The sequence below is a fragment of the Felis catus genome, chromosome B4, assembly GCF_018350175.1.
Source record: "Felis catus isolate Fca126 chromosome B4, F.catus_Fca126_mat1.0, whole genome shotgun sequence".
Taxonomy (NCBI): Eukaryota; Metazoa; Chordata; class Mammalia; order Carnivora; family Felidae; genus Felis; species Felis catus.
This window is the reverse complement of record NC_058374.1, coordinates 108082255-108098963: the sequence shown is the minus strand read 5'-3', so window position 1 is coordinate 108098963 and position 16709 is coordinate 108082255. Positions and strand designations below refer to the sequence as shown.

General features: G+C 35.3%; 1 pseudogene; it reads right to left on the bottom strand.

Annotated features, from left to right (window-relative positions):
• Positions 1-5961: 5961 nt before the first annotated feature.
• Positions 5962-6078, bottom strand: LOC111561556 (annotated as a pseudogene).
• Between the last annotated feature and the right edge of the window lie 10631 nt (positions 6079-16709).

Below are 16709 nucleotides of genomic sequence, written 5' to 3'. Positions count from 1 at the left end.
CTTGTAGCAGGCAAACATGAGTGCAAATCCTAGTTCTCAAATTAGTAGTAATCTTTAGCAATTAACTTGTACATATTTTCTCATTTGTATAATTGGGAAATTACTGAGCATTCTGAAGTGGAGTTTCTTGGAGCAGATTTAATAATATATGAAATCTTAGTGCATACCTGAAAGATACATTAATAAATTATTTTTATTTTCATTATCATTGTTATTTTATTATTACTGTTGCTTTTGTTGGTTACTATTGTTATTGTTGTCATAAATATTCTAGTACCTACAGCATTGTTGTATAGATTAATTCTAATTATGCACCTGAATAAAATGAAAAAACAGTTTATTCTGAAAACCTATAAAGAGCATAGGAGTTAAAAAATGGGGTTGAAAATCCACTTAAGCACTAAAACTTTTTAACTGTATTTTATTATATTTTATTCAGAAAAAATAATATAAAAATTAAAACCTGTTGAATTATAAATATTAAAGCAGATATTTATGCATAAATAGGACTCAGAATATTAAGCATCTTAGAAGAATTTGTGAAAAGCTCATAGAACCCATGCATTTTATTAATAATCATCTAGTACATATCTGTTTATTTATGTTTTTGGAAGCTTTTTGGTGCTAGTATTTTCTTAAGGTTAGCATTTTCTTTCCTAGAAAGAAGTTTTCTACCTCCTAGAAATAATTTCAGAAATATATTTATTTTGGAAAGAGAGAAACTATATAAAATAATTTGAATCAGTTCTTTTCACCAGAATTTTAGAATTAGAGAGGGATAGGGGCACCTCGGTGGCTCAGTCTGTTAAGCCTCCAACTCTTAATTTTGGCTTAGGTCAGATCTCACAGTTTGTGGGTTTGAGCCCCATCTCAGGCTCAGTGCGCATGGTGCAGATCCTGCTTGGGATTCCCTGTCTGCCTCTCCCTTCACCGCCCCCACCCTCTCTCTCAAAAATAAATCATTAACATTAAAAAAAAAAGAATTAGAGAGGGACAAAATGGATAAAGAAGTTGACAATTAAATTTGACCTTTGGTTATTTCATAAGATTTGATCCTTCTATTTCTGTGGTCTCTTTAATAAGTTAAATAAGTTAAATGCTTAGCCAACTCTTGTATATAGGAAAAGCAAAATTTTCCTCAAATGTTTGATCATAGATCCCAGAATAAGAAAGAGGCTAAAGAGTCAGAAAAATAAATCAATGGAGTGAGATACTGGTAGTGGTGGATGAAGGACTAGAGGTCATGCTTTTAGATGAAAATTATGGTCTAGGAATGAAGACACATGGACAAGAGCCAGACTGAAGACTCTAGTCAGATTTCTGAGTTCAAGACTCTGACAGAAGCCTTGATTAAGATACAAAACAGACCCTGTAAGTAAAGTCATGGGTACAAACAGAATGGAAATCTGTAGTTTGGGGACACGGTACAACTTTGGAGTCAGAGAGCTCATCAATACTAATGTGAACATCCTGTTGTTAAGGACAGAAAAGGAGGATGAAAGAAAGATTATGGGTGAAGTGTCAAGCCATCGATGAAGATGGGAGAGTGTATTAGATGTTGGTGAGTGTCTATAACGAGAAGGGGTAGTGCCCAAAGTGCCACACAGAGTTATCAACAGAGAAGCTATTTAATTAACATAACACAATGATGATGATGATCTACAAGTAATTGTCTGAATCAAAAAGATAGCTGACAACCTCATCTTGTCTCACTGAAGGAAGAAATGAGAAAAGTAGATTTCCTTTATGGGAGCCGCTGGGTTATCAGGGAGTGTGGTGGGCTGAGCTGTGTCCTCCAAAAATTGATGCCCATCAAGAACCTCAGAAAGTGACCTTATTTGAAGATAGGATTTTTGCAGATGTAATGAGTTAAATTCAAATTCAGTCATACCAGATTAGAGTGGGCCCCAAATCCAATGACTGATGGCCTCATAAAAAAGGAGAAGACACACAGTGGTGTCTGGGTGACTCAGTCGGTTGAGCATCTGACTTTGGCTCAGATCATGATCTTGCTGTTCGTGAGTTCGAGCCCAGCATTGGACTCTGTGATGACAGCTCAGAGCATGGAGCCTGCTTCTGATCTGTGTCTCTCCCTCTCTCTCTGCCTCTCTCCCACTCACACTCTGTCTCTGTCTCTCTCTTTCAAAAATAAATAAACGTTAAAAAAAAGAAAGAAGCAAAAGGAAAGACACACAGAGACATAAAGAAGACTTTCTAGAAATAAGCAGAGACTGGAGTGATGTATCTACAAGTCTAAGAATACTGAAGATTGTTGGCCACCACCTGAAAGAAGCATGGAAAAGATTCTCCTGCAGACCCTCCAAAAGGAATTAAATCTCTCAACATCTTGACCTTGGACTTCTGGCTTCTTTATCAGTGAGAAAATAAAGTTCTATTCTTTTAAACCATTCTGTTTATAATTATTTGTTTTGGCATCTCTAGGAAACTAGTACAGAGAGAACGTAAATTTTCAGCTATTCCAAGAAAAGGAGAATTGAAAGAAAATGTTAAGGATAGGCATCATAGTTAACATAGAGATGGACAGTGATACACTTGGCCTAAAAAGGAAGGAACTGATCTGAGAGGTAATTATAGAGAAGGAGGTGATATTAAGGAAGATGCCTTGACCAAGATCAGCAATTGTCCATGATAGGGATTTTGATGTTGAGAGTCATAAAGAACACACAAAAAGTATTAGAAAAGCTAATAGAATCAATTAACCCCCCACTCAGAGCTATGCTTAAAAAATCTGGTCTGAAACTTCTTTATGAGAATCATCATGATATAACAGAACTCAGTGTTGTAGTCACACAGATTTGGATTATAATCTTTGTTCTTCCACAAATGAGTTACGCATATTTGGAAAATTATTGGCCATCGTTTATAGAGTTGTGAAGATTCATATGACATTTACTGAGCCCTAGTACATTGCACTCTATGTAAAGAAGATAGAGAAATGACCCCTTGGGTTATTGTGGGATTGAATAAAATAAAATACACAGTAAGCCCTCCATATATGTTAGCTTTAGTTGATATTAGCTTTTCTTCTCCCTCTCTGAGCTCTGATGATTAATACAAACTCCAGAAAAAAAGAGGAGTGCCATCGGAACTATGTCTGTTCATGTAGTCCATTTGAATTTTGTGACATGCCAGTTGAAAAACCACAAGATTAATGTGTTGTCACAGAAAATGCTGAATGTAGAGCTTCAGAACACATTTTAAGATGTTTTTGAGGTGTGCCCAGTTCAGTGAAAATATGCTGATGACATGAGAGAATATGTTATTAATGACACATTCTTGGAACATTACTATATTTTGAATCACATGTTATCATTGCACAAGTGTGTACATAAAATTAACAATAGATTACTCATCATGAGAATTCCCAAAGCATAAACACTTGTGCACTATCTCTAATATTGCTCCCAGATGTTCACACATAGTAAAAGGAAAAAGAAAGACTGTTCAAGCAAAATAACTAAAACTTCTCTGATAATCTTGCATAAATGACATCAAAATTATAATTTCTTAACTATATTCCCTATTGATAAACTGTATCTCTAAATTAATTAGTATCTATTCCCTGCTTTCTAGTTTTTCCCTTAACCTTTTGACCCAATAAACAATTCTACAGCACTTTTATTGGGGTAAATGTTCACAAACACTTTGGGCACTGAAGCAGGTCCAAATTATCTTCCCTTTCTTTAGGAATTCTAATTCCTTTCACTCACTTTTCAAGAAATAAATGTGAGCATTTACCATATTCCGTGAACTGGTCTAGGTATACTGGCCATACCTGCATCCCAGCAAATGTCATCCCTGCCTTTGTGGAGATGACACCAGGTGGAGTGGGGGTGGAGCAGGCTGGCTGAGGAGACAGGCCAGAAACAAGTAAACAAATAACAAGTAAACGTACATAATGAAGTCAATATAGTAGATGGTTCATAAAAGGCACTTCTCAGTGGATGTCTCACTAACGAGGGTATGTGAGAAGTAAGACCTGAATCATTATCGAAAGTGAGATATGAAGAGAACTGAAGAAAACGTTTTCTAGACTGAAGATCAGAAGGAACGGAGACCCAGAAAAGGAGTTCAGCTTGTGGGAAGAGCATAAAGGACAACATCGCACATGCAGCAAGAGTGGAAAGGAAAACAGCAGGGCCGGTGAGGCAGGAGCCAGATAATGTAGCGTCTCCCAGGCAAAAGTCAGGAGCATGGATTTTATTCTAAAAGTTTGGGAGAAGGCAGGAAGAAAATAGAGAGTTTTATGTAAGAGAATGCATGATTGGATTTATAGCTTAAAAAAACTACTCTGGCTACTCAAAGAGAAGAAACTATAAAGGAACAAGCAGGACCAGTTACATAATTTGCAAAGTACAGCACAAAATGGAAATGTAGAATGCTTTGTTCAAATACAATGAACAATTTCAAGTGGATTACAGTAGAACATTAAACCAAGTGAGGGCCCCTCTGTGTGTGGGGTCCTGTGTGATTAAACAGATCCCATTTCCATGAAGCCAGCCAGCCAGCCAGCCCTAGGTTCTCTCTTTTTTTCTCTTTGTCTCTCTTCCTCTTCCCCACCCCCACTCCACTCCTCACCTCCTCTCTGTCCACCCTCCTCCCTGGCTCACTACCTTCTTTTTCTTCTCTGCATCTCTCTTACCTTCTCTAATGGTCGACCTATTCTGCTTATTCAAGGTCTCTACTTCCCATAATTGGGTCTGCCATAGTTGTAAACTCAAGTCCAATTTTACATTAAGTTTCAACTTAGACCCCACAAGCAACAACATACAGAGTAACCTCATTTTTCTCCTGAAATTATCAAGGGGAAAATATAATCCATTCTTCATTCTCTAGGGAATAGTTCTATCATGGACTGATCATCCCCCATCAGGGGTAGGTGGAGTATCATATAATACAAAAATGACCACCTGGACCTGCCCTTTAGCAAGAAGTTTCTTCTTTGGGGGCACTTTTTAAGTAATTTGAGTATGATGTGGCTGCAGTAAGAGTTCCGAAATATATTTGGATCCATCTCTGTTTTGAGAGAACAATACAAATTTTAATGCAATGAACCTAAGTGTTTGACCTCCCCTCTAAAAAGCTCATTGTCATTTTTAATTTGACATCAAAAATTAATTTGGGAATATTTTTTATTTCCATGATACATGGTCAAAAAAGTTTAAATATTTGCAAGAAAAAATAAAAGATAATTGCTTCTGTGATATTTATCATTGTTTAATAACTGATATATTTCTTTTACTTTAAAATTGCTTGTATGCACTAAATGGCATAAAGCAAAAAATAATTACTAGCTTGCACTTATCAAGGGAAAACTAACTTTTAAAATTAATTGCTAGTCAAATTGAAGACTGCCTCTGTATATTACATACTGGATCATTACGTTTTATTTTTGAACCAGAATGTGATGAAGTATGAACTGTAAGTGTGAAAAGCGCTATGTCTATGGGCAACCTTCGTCATCCTGTGTACCACTGATATTACACGTTCCCTTTTTGAGAGTCAAGAGACTTGTTTTACTTCTCAGAGCTAAGATTAGAACAAAAGGCAATGGATTTCATTTCAGCATATTTTGTTTTCCCCAAAGCCAGACTAATAATGAGGACCCTAAATGAATTTGAACAAGAATTTCACCATATTAGCCACATTTATGAAATGGAACGGTAGCTATTTCAAATGAAAGAGTTCAATCTTATAATTTTTTGATTAGATAGATCTCTAGAAAGTTTCAACATGCAGTTTTGGCACGGGAAACAAGGTAGACATTTTTGAACATGACAAAATCATACTTTTTTTTTACAGTTTATTCATTTATTTTTACCCAAATGGTGGTACACTGTATACACCATTCTGCACTTTTTTGATTTAGCAAAAATCTTGTTCCATTTTGATATGTAATAAACCCACTTCCTTCTTGTTAATAGGTGAAAAATATTTCATAAAAATATGCAATGCTTCACGAATTTGCATATCATCCTTGCACAGGGGCCATGCTAAAATAATACATTTGTAAAAGCTACTTTTATTGTCCAATTATGTTTGATTTTATATGCCAAATTTTCTATTCTTTAAGTTTAGCATCTCTTAAAGTATAGTACACAGGCTATCTTCATAGAATCATGGATGATAGATGGTGGGGAGGAGGGCTTGATATAAACATAGATTCTGGGCTTCACTTGAGGCATACCTACTGAATCAGAACACTTAAGTTATTTTCTATGACTCCCTCTCACCATCACTACCACCAGAAATGATCCAAAAGTGATTAGAAATGGTTCATTCTCTTCAGCCCCATCACCTACCAACTAATTCAAAGTTTGTTCCTTTTGAGGGCTTGTCTTCTCCAAGATGACTGACAATGGAAATGCCTATTCCCTTCAGGGAAAACCATGGGACTGTGATTAGGCCCTTGTTCTCATTAAAGTAACTATCAGAACACAATACACAACCCAGGACATTCAGGTTACTTAGACTTACATAACCTTGAGACTTGGTCAGGAAACCTCAACTCCAGGTTGAGCAGCACAAAAAGCCAGGCCAAGCTTTACTGGGTCTTTCCCAAAGATAGTGTTATTTGTGCATCCTGTACTTAGACTTCTGGATAATCTGCCTCACTCTACACTATTGAAAACAAACTACATTTATAGGCACAGTGTCATGTTGGTCCATTAAAATAAAAAATTTTCCTCGTTTCATTAAAAGCAAAAGCCTACAGAAACTCATCCAAGATCCTAAAGAGATTTTTTTTCCCAAAGTCTTTTCCAAAGGTAAATCTCACCTCTGATTCTTTTTTTATATATTAAAAATATAATGTATTTAACTCGGTGCATCTAAAATATTACCATGTCACCACTTGATAAATATAAAAGTAATCATTGAGATATTTCACATATACTTTTATGCCAAACCATTGATGTGTACTTTATACTTACAGCATGTTTCAGTTTGTGTTAGTCACATGTCAAGTGCTTGATAGCCACAAGTGGTAGTAGCTATCATATTGGATAGAACAGATCAAGATGATGCTAAGGTCCCTTCAACTCTTAACTTTGGTACATGTCTCATTATTATATATCTCATGATGCCTGAGTCTTTTTAAATGGCTATGGCTTAAATCTAACTCATGATAAAATAATTAATGTCTTTAGCATTTTTTTAATTAGGAACTGAAATGGTCTAACAAAATTATTCTTTTCTAATTTCATAATTTATCTTCTCCTCCTAATAAGCAGAAGATAACAAAAGTTATAGTATATAAACAATGTCCTTTGATATATTTAAAACTAACATAGCCAAAATCAAAATTTTATTCAACAGAAGACTTATGCAGCATTTTCATTGTTTAGGCATATACAATTTCACTCATGTAAGTTGCTTGCTGTATTTTTTGTCAGATCAGCTGAATGTCAGACATATAATTGAATTTTGAAATCATCAATCTGCTCTAGGAGATATACACCACCACACTGGCATAAAGAATTGGTTTACTGCAGATAAATCTACTAGCTCTTTGAAATCTAAGACATGCATTTCTTATAACAAACCTAGCACTATAGGGCTTAGAGTGACCCATTACACATTTCCAAAATGAATGATTGTTTGAAACTGTTAGAATTACCTTGGTATTAATCTATAATAAAATTAAAAATGCTTGTGAAAGACACAGAAAAGGGGAACACCTTTATTTTTAAAGTTACCATGATTCTACAAAAATTCCATATATATTTATTTGGAAATGTATATTATGTATAATATGGATGCTCTTGATGGAAATTAAGCCTAATTTTTATTTTAACTCTGAGGAGAACAAAATGCAAAAACTCTTCTTTCTAAGTTGCAGGAAGTGTTTTAAGTTTTCCCTCTCTCAACAGAGTTGTGCATTTTGATAGATTTATCTGTTAAAATGTTTTAACTTTTTAATATTTCCAATAAGTGGTGGTTATTAGTTACAGATACTATTCAATTAGTGTAATCATTTGCTTTTGAAAAAAAGAAAAAGAGTTACACATTCTGTTGATGCTCTTTGCCTAGTTATCAAGAGAAAACAAATCACATTACTGATTTTTGTTCCTTAAGTGAAAAGAATATGTATGTGTTATACATTGATATATTCTTCTTATTCAAAAATGGAATTAAATTTTTGTGGATTCAAGAGTACATGAGAATAGGATTTGTAGAGTTTCTATAACCATTTTTTTTCCCTTCAAGTCATGTTACAGTAGTGAAAGTAATCATGATGGTCTTATTTTCTAAACTATTAGGAGAATGACAAGCCCAATTTTTGCAGTGGCATTTATTTGACATTTCTTTCAATATTATACTATTATCCAGAAATAAAAATGAGAAAAAAAAATCAAACCTGTTTTTTTTTTTAGTTCAAAAATGAAAGCTTCAGGGGTGCTTTCAAAATTATTCTGAATGTTGTTTTTATTGAAGAGCTCAATGAATAGGAGAAGTAATAAAGTTCTTGGCAATTTATATAAATCCTATTTATTGGTAGTGTCTTTTTCTAAAGAAAATTTAAAGAAAATGGGTTGTATACCTAAGAGTTGTATACGAAGAATCACTGGTCTGATTTTAAATATCAACTAGCATTTTCAAAATGCAGATAATCAAATAGTCAATAAACTTACATCAACAATTACTGTGGAAGAAATGGCACTCTCTGTTGGCATTTCAATTACGTTTGCTCACAAGAAAAGCAGCATAGTCAAATCATTACTCATTTAAATCAAAAAGTATTGAGGAGAGAGGTTACACATGTGACAAATCAGATCAAGAACAGTCTATGATAATTGGCTTTTATAAATAGCTTGTTTCAGAATAATTTTTGCCTATTTCACTTAATCTGAAAAAATGGGGATCTAAGTCTTACTAAAACAATCATGAAATATTAATATAGTTTAATGAATTATTATTATCCTGATTCTAAGTTCTCTTCAGGGCATCTTTCTATTATAATAAGAGACCAATAGAGACATGTAAATGAGGAAGATCATTCACTGATTGGCCTATACTTGAAATCATCATTGCAGTGTTGGGTTCCTGACTTTTTCCTGATTTATTCTATTTTACTCTCTTTACTCTGTTGCATTATCTCCCCAATGATATTTTTTCTTCATCAGAATTAAGAAGAACTATAAATAATACTATCTATTTTTGCTGGACAAATCTTTACTTTTCCTTTAAGAACCATCTCAAATATCTTTCTTTCTTTCTTTCTTTCTTTCTTTCTTTCTTTCTTTTCTTTTCTTTTCTTTTCTTTTCTTTTTCTTTTCTTTTTTTATGAAGTCTTCCAGGTAGGCTTCCTTCTGACATCCTGGATTCACATCTCTTCTTGTTTATCACCATACATTTTAATGAAATATTCACAAGATTCTCCTTAATTCTTTACACTAGGACTGTATTTCACTTATTCTCATAGAACTAATAATGTTGTGATGGGAAAATAACATTCAGCCAAGTAAATGTCTAGGTGTTTCTGCCTTCCTTCCTCCTTTGCTTTATTTCTTCCTCCCTCCCTTCCTTCCTCTTCCTCCACAAATACAAAATCTATTCTACAACATAAGATGATTTTATTTCTTTGTGCAAATTTTACCTTGTAAAATTATCTTCATGATTATCTTATATGTTGGCTTGTAAATATTCCATTTCGAAGCCTTTCATACTCTCCTCAAACCTCTAACACTGCTTCCCCACTCTCATCTCACCTATAAATCTCTTTGTTTCACTGTGGGATAAATTAAAAAGAAGCAACAGAAGAAAATTTACACATGCTCCCGGCAAAATAACGAAGGGTCCTCTTTTTAGTATGGAGGATCTGTTCATTCTTGTGCCCTAAGAGCAGCATCCTCACACGTGCCCTAGATGCCATCCCTCCTTGTCTCCTCAAAAATATCCAAACAGCTCCGGCCTCTCCAGAAACATCAGCTTTTCTCTCTTTTTTGGATCATTTTTACCTGCATACAGATATTTTGCTATTTCTTGCCTCTTTAAAATATCCTTTTGACCCCACTTTACTACAAATTACTGCCCTGTTGCTCTGTTCTCCTCTATAGACAAAATGAACAACTCCCAATTGCTTTTTTCCAGTAGTAGCTCAAATTCTAGGATGGTCCCTAAGACTCCCTGCCCTCTTGTTATATACCATCTCCATAATCCCTGGGACCACATATATGATGGATTTAATTCTCTTGCTTAGGTTTTGATACATAGCACAGTTAACCTTAAGGTAGAAGGATTATCCATGTTAGTCAGAACTGATCACAAGAGCCATTTGAATGCAGAGAATTTTATTCCAGCTACACAAGGAGAGGAAGTCAGACATTCAGAATATGAGAGAGATTTGACATGAGAGAGATTCTCTACTGCTGGCTTTGAAGACAGACATGGTCACAGGGGCAGGACCGAAGGAGGCTTCTAAAGGTTGAGAAAAGTTCCCAGTTGATAGCCAGCAAGGAAACAGGGACCTCCATCCTAAACGATAAGGAACTGAATTCTGCCATAACCAGGTGGTCTTAAAAGTGAAGCCTGAGCTTCAGATGAGAATATAAGCTGGCTGAAACATTGATGTCAGCCTGGTAAGAGCCCAGACCAAGGGTCATTCCAAGCCAGACTTCTGATCTAGAAACAACTGTCGGCTAATAAATGGGTATTCGTTTAAGCCACTAAGTTACAACTAAGGGATCATTTATTTTACAGTACTAGAAAACTAAGACATTACCCCATTTTCCTGTGAACCCATCCCAAACAATCTTTAGCACCACCATTCCAACAAAACAGGTCTTCAACGACTTCCCTATGGATAAATTCAAAAGACAATATTTGATTCCATCTTTCCTGACCATCAGCAGCATTCCACCAAGATGACCACTTTCTTTTCTCCACTGATCCTCTGTGGTACAACATCCTTTCAGCTTTCCTTCTACCTCACAGGCCTCTTTTCTGGCTCCCTCACACTTTCTTAAACTTGGTTTCTGAATTTCCACTTCACCCCCTCTAGCCTTTCTTCTTACATCTCTGATGCCCCTTATCAATCTCCTTTACTAGTGTTCCCCTTATCTTCCTGACCTCTCAAATGGAATGTTTTAGGCCTTCCTCCTCAGAACTCTCTTCTTTGTTTTTGTTTCTTTTTACCACCTTCCCCCATTTCCCCACCCCCCATTCCTCCACAGATTGGTTCTCTATTTCTATGAGATGTGTTGCTTTTAGATTTGGTGCATAAGTGAGATCATACAGTATTTGTCTTTCTCTGTCTGATTTTCTCTTTCTCTGTCCTGATATCCTTCTGCCAAAAGCTGATTCTTCACAGTCTTCCTCATCTCAGTAAATGTCATCTTTACCCTCCCAAGTGCTTAAATTCAAAGGCTTAGAGGTTTGACTTAACTCTTTCACGCCTCCTCTCAGAAATCCAATATATCAGTAAATTACTTTAGACTATACCTTCAAAGTATACCCAGAATCTCGACTATTGCTTTACCGTCTCTACCACTAAGCACCTGGTCCAAGCCACTGAATTCTCCTGGAGGCTCTTATTGCTTCGGGCCACCACTACCACCACCACCACACAATCAGAAATACAGGCTTTTGAAAAGCACCAAACATGACACAAATTACATCACTCCTTTGACAAAACTCCCCACTGCCTTCTTATCTCAGACTGAAAGTGATTTACAATGGCTTCCAAAGCCCTTGATGATCCAGTACTCAGCTGATTTTGTCTGATTTTGTCTCCTGCTATTTTCTCTTTGGTCCATTCCATTCCAGCCACATATCTTGCTCCTTCTCCAGCTTGGCAGGCTCATGTCGGCATCAATTCTTTACAATTGCTCTCCCCTCCGCCTGGAAACGCTTCTCTCTAGAGACCTTGATAACTTAATTCTTAATTTGTTTCAGACACAGTTCAAAACTCTTGTTAGAGAGGCTTTCCATAATACCTGAATTATTTATCTCTTCCCTGCACCCCCTCTGTTTCATTAACCCCTTCACCTAGTTTCCCAGCCTTCTTTTTCTCTATAAAATGCATCACCATTTGACAAATTCTATGCATGTTTTCAAGAAACAATTTAAGGTTTGTTTGACACTAAATTGTCAAATTGAGGGTAGGAATATTTCCTTCACTCTTGATTTCCCCTACACCTCAAAACTGTCTGGTCCATAGTTGACGCTCATATTCATTAAATGAACGAATGACTTGTTAAAGATGATACACAAACCAACTAAATGGTTGAAAAATTTCTGTGAACTTTCATACAGAAACTGATTTCCGCCAAATCAATAGCTTTGGTCCCTAGCACACTGAGCTCCCTGACACTCCAACTTGCCCCCCTCCGCAACTACTTGAGCAATCCCTCAGAAGAGTTGTTACATTTAATAAATGCTTTATATTTGGGGAGAGAGAGAGAGCATGGCTATTCTCCCAGAGTCCGATTCATCTTTAATGTGAGCACAGCTACATCTGCCTCCCAAGGGTGTGGTGCGTTTCAGATATAAGCGAACCTTACATTCCATAAAAATCCAAGTCATAACTTATTGTATGGTGACTGATTTTTTAAAATACAGCATTATGCTTGGCAATGAACAAGAAAGAGACAAAACAATATCAAATGCAATGATCCACATTTTGTTATGCACAACGATGTTCACTGTGTAACAGAGGAATTTTCTTACCGGTTTCCCTATCTTCTTTATTTCTTTTAAGCAGAAAATAGTATCTAAAAGCTCCAACTCAAATTATTTTTGATAAGAATACTCTGCCTAGGTGTTATTGTATACCATAATGTGCACCACAATGAAAAGCACTTAACGCCTGCTGTATTACCATCACTGATGCTAACATTTGTTACAGTAAATATATTGTCAGTCAGATCTTCACGTTGTTCTGAATGAATAATGGTTAGAAAAGGTGAAAAGGTTTTTGTTTCCTGAAGTTTTTTGAGTCTTAACTGATTGAACAATTATCATGATTGCTCTCAATCCACTGCTGAGCCACAACAAGAGAAAAAGAAAAAAAAGAAGAATTTATGATTGTCTCAGGCATAATCACTATGCAAATGACTACTGATATTAATTTAAAAGCCATTGGGAATATTAAAGGGTTTACAATTGAATTTTTGATAAAATAGTTCATTAAATGAAATAGAAGCATGAGATTATGGAGGGAATTATGTACTTCAAAATGTTGAAAATTATATTTCTGAAGGCCATGGTTTTTGTATCTAACATTAAGATTCTGTACATAAGTTAATGTATATTGTTTTGTTTCTTTCAATCACATGATAAATCTAGGGTAACAGTTTCCTGTTAAGTCAAAGTCATGCATACATTTTCACTTATTTTTAACATATAACTGGTAATTCAAAAAAGCAAATATCCTTAGTTTTGTTTCTTTGCCTTACTCATCAACGTATACATATAATAACCCTGAAAATGTACATCAAATTTAAAAACTGATGTGATAAATTAATAATTGGAATGATAAAAATTCGTTTTAATATAAACCACCATATGCCTAAGAATAACCATAAACAGAGTATCTCAAATAAAGCAAAACATAATATAATTGTATCACCTAATATGCACCTCCACTTTTAGTGTATTGTATACGCTTCTACACTTGTATGAATGTATACATTCACATAAATCTACAGTTGTATGTATGTCCAACTTCCATCTAAATAAAGCATTGATAAAGAAATCAGGATTCAGAGAATGAGTGTAGGTAAATAATCTTTTGGCTTAGTAATGAGAGTATAGGTAAATAATCCTTTGGCTTAGTAATGATTCAATGACTATTCTGTTTGAATATATTTATCATTGTTAGCCAGTTACTCTTACAGAATTTGACAAAAGGATCAAATATTTATTCCCACGCAAATACAAAATAATCTTGACTATGTATGCTATTATCTCCATTTAAGGTTTGAATTATATATCCATTCCGAACAATAAAATGAAAGGATTTGCTAATATTCTATAATTTCATAAACTCATCTGGATCTTTTCTGTCTCATTCAATTTTAGAACCTAGGGTAATCAGCTGAAGAATGGGGCTAATTATAAAAGACCAAGAGTATGTGACCATGTGTCAAAATTGATAAGTGTGCCTCAGGAAGATTAAATGGTGTTCTAATGTCAAAGAGATAAATGCTTAGCTCCAAATAACCTGGGAGCAGGTATAAGATGACATGACCTAGCAAGCCACTGGCATTTCAATGACTCCATGGCTTACCCTGGTACAAGAGTCTCCCAATTGTGCTGCTAAAATACTTCCACAAAAGAATCAAAAAATCTACTTTAATCTTACAAAAAGTTAGGAATAAAAGACTTGAAAGGTCTTGGAAAATGGGGATTCCAAGAAAATGAAAAGTATATTTCCACCTCTCAAGCAAAAGCTTCTAGTATTATCTGAATGTTTTAGAGTGAGTGAAGTATTATCAGTCAAAACTAATGACCAAATAAGACTGAGTGGTATGTAAATTATGGAAGGGTAGGACATGGACTCCTAACTTGTGACCCCATAGGCTTCATTGCGAGGAGGGGGCATACTGTCCGAGGATGTAGTGGTTCTGGAGAACACGCACCCTAAGTTTAGCCACTATAAATAATAAGATTAAGAAAACAATAACCTGACACATTGGAAATTGGCGGTTTCAAGGAAGAAACCAGTTTCCTATCACACCATCAATGCTACCAAATATATTTCTAATAATGATTAAAATTTGTAATAGGTCACATGGAAGTATGCTTGCAAAATACAGTGGAATGCGGGAATAGATCATTTGCTGTTGATATGCTCAGGTTTAATGCATATATGTAACAAAATGAGAACATTAATAAAAATTTCATTTGGGTCTTTCATAAGTACAAAGTTGGCACAAAAATGAATTTCTATATGCTTCCACTTTTATTTAGGAGTTTATAAAAAGGGGACAGAGATAGGACAGGTGTAAGACAGTTTCTCTAAGGGCTTCCTCTTTAGAACAATTGGTGAATTGATCGAAATTAATACTGGGCTCATAGTTCAGAATTCGTTTAGGACCTCATCCATATCTAAATCCTAGACTCCTAACTTTATGACTCCTTACACATATTTCTTTAAATTCTCTGTGCTATTATTCAATTTCAGCAATGCATCATAACCTCACCTGACCGATTTCAGCCACCCACTACCTACTCTCCTACCTCAGGTTACACTTCAGTTGTGTCAAAACTGCTGATCAAGGCTATACCGATCCTCATGAAGCAGAGTTCTTACAATTCCCATGATAGGAAACAGAAAATCATTGAATATTTCTAAATAAATTAAATATACTTCCTCAAGCTGGAATGGAGGACTTGGTGCACTAACATCCAAACCATTCCTCTGACCTTATCTGCTACATGACTCCAACCAAACTCAGTTCTCTAACACATTTAATAGCTTCTAATATTTCTTGACTCTTTTCATGTTCCACTACCTCATCTTTACTTATAGATCCCTTACACATCCCAAGATATCTTCAAAATCATTTAGTTACTCCCTCAAAGATACTTTTTCCATTGTTAAAACAAGATAACAGGTCCAAAGTAGAGTCACTCACGCTAAACCCCCCCCCCATTGCCAAACTGAAACTTGACTTAATTACATTTTGACTCTCCCAGAAATGGAATCTTACACCAATCAAGAATTACTTGATCTGTTCTAGTCAGGTAATCTGCACCACAAACCACTGCCAGCCCCTAAAGGAAAGTAATCCTACAATAAGCAACCTGTTTGTTTTTTTTTTAAGGTTGTTTGTTTATTTTGAGAAAGAGAGAGCTCACATGCTTGCCTGAAGCGGAGCAGGGGCACAGAGTGAGGGAGACAGAATCGCAAGCAGGCTCCATACTGTCAGCACACAGCCCTATGTGGGCTTGACCTCACGAACCATGAGATTATGACCTGAGCCGAAATCAAGAACTGGATGCTTAACCGAGCCACCCAGGCGCCCCAGGCAACTTGCTCTTTTGCTGAGTATAACTTCCTATTCCTGTTCCCTTCTGTCTAGAAAAGTCTCATTTTATACAGTTCCTTGGAGCTCTCTTCTCTGTGCTAGACTGGATGCTGCCTGATTCGTCAATTTTTTGTTCAAATACACTCTTAAAAAGTTTTAATGTGACTCAGTTTAACACCTTAAAGACAATTGATGGCTTCTTAATTTGAACGTGTGTTCCACATTTTCCTAACTCTTTGCAATCTGCTTTGGTTTATAACTAGTTGTTCCTTTATCTTGTCTTTCTCTCAGGAGCATATCCTTAAAGCAAGGTCTGTGCCTTATCCTAAACTCATGCTGAACACATGATCTTCTGTAATCTCTAGGAATTGTTTTCTTTTTTAATTAAATGACTGTTTAATTCTCTATTTGAATTGAAAATGATTAAAATATGGACACATGATACTTATAGGTATATAAAAAATTATTTACTATATTCATATTATACTCAATATGTTTATTGTTTATTATTCATAAAATATTCCCATAATTTTTAAGAGGACTATTAGATATTGTGATTAAATACAGCTTAAAAATCCAGCATTCTGTGACATATTCTGATGTTCTAGGCAATGATGACCTAGCACTAAACAAGATAGAAAAGTTCCCTTTACTCAGAGATGTTACATTATACTGAGGAATACAGACAATAAGTAAATAAACAAGCTAATTTCA